The sequence below is a fragment of the Setaria italica genome, chromosome II, assembly GCF_000263155.2.
Source record: "Setaria italica strain Yugu1 chromosome II, Setaria_italica_v2.0, whole genome shotgun sequence".
Taxonomy (NCBI): Eukaryota; Viridiplantae; Streptophyta; class Magnoliopsida; order Poales; family Poaceae; genus Setaria; species Setaria italica.
This window is the reverse complement of record NC_028451.1, coordinates 38,899,915-38,901,042: the sequence shown is the minus strand read 5'-3', so window position 1 is coordinate 38,901,042 and position 1,128 is coordinate 38,899,915.

The window sequence follows — 1,128 nt, the reverse complement described above, 5'->3', positions numbered from 1 at the left end:
AATTGGGAGGTGCCAAATTACTGTAGCAACACTGTAGCGTTTCGTTTGTATTTGTGAATTATTGTCCAAACATTGACTAATTAGGCTCAAAAGATTCATCTCGCAAAGTACAACAAAACTGTGCAATTAGTTTTTAATTTCATCTACATTTAGTACTCCATACATGTACCGCAAGTTTGATGTGATGGGGAATCTTCTTTTTGCATAGTGTTAAAGTTGGGAGTTGGGAGTAAAGTGAACAAGGGCTAAAAAGCAAGACACGACGAGGTCGGGTCCAACTTGACCACATGGAGCTCAAGATCAAGCAGAACTGATCAGCCAAAAGTGCTCTCCTTCTATTTGTTAGCATGCAAGGAAAAGAAATAGCCAAAAGGGCTACACTTTTCCTGAGTCACGGCGCCGAAAACCAGCACGGCCATAGCCCATGGAAGCTGCGACGCGACCACCGAGCGCGCGGGAGGCGGGAAGAAGACGACGGCTCTCCTCTCGTTCTCTCGCCGGCGAAAACGAGCGAAAAAGAGAATAAACTTCCCTCTATTTTTTGCCGATTAAACTAGCAAGGGTTATAGCAGGGAGAGGGAGGTGAGCGACTTTATTTGCATGACATGCATGGTGCAAAAAAAAAAGTGCGTTCTCCGGGCCCACGTGCAGTATCTAGAAGTAGGATATCTATTTGCACACATAAGACACGTGTGGTATGCACTCGTACGTTATTAATATAAAACATGTCACGGATTTCTACTAGCCCACCGTTGAGATGCCTATACGAAACAAAAAATGTCAAGATATAAAGGTTCACGAAGAAAGTCCATACGTAGCAATCAAAACGGCTCTATTTGAACTCTTTGTACAGATAATGTTTGAACGCGAAAAAGCGCTATCCCGGCCGTGTTTGGACGACTTTGAAGTTTGAAGAGAATTTCTGTCTTTGTACAGCTTGATGAACATCGACGATCTAAATAATCGTTGCCACATGTCAACCGGCCTCCCCCCTCCTTTTGATGATCCTCCTGTCTCTCTCGTTTGGAAAAACTGAACTCACACCGTACTTTGTCTTTTAGTACAGTTTTGTCCAGAGTTTGGACGAGATTCTAGTTGGGAGTTGGGACACGTACGAGTCAGGCCACC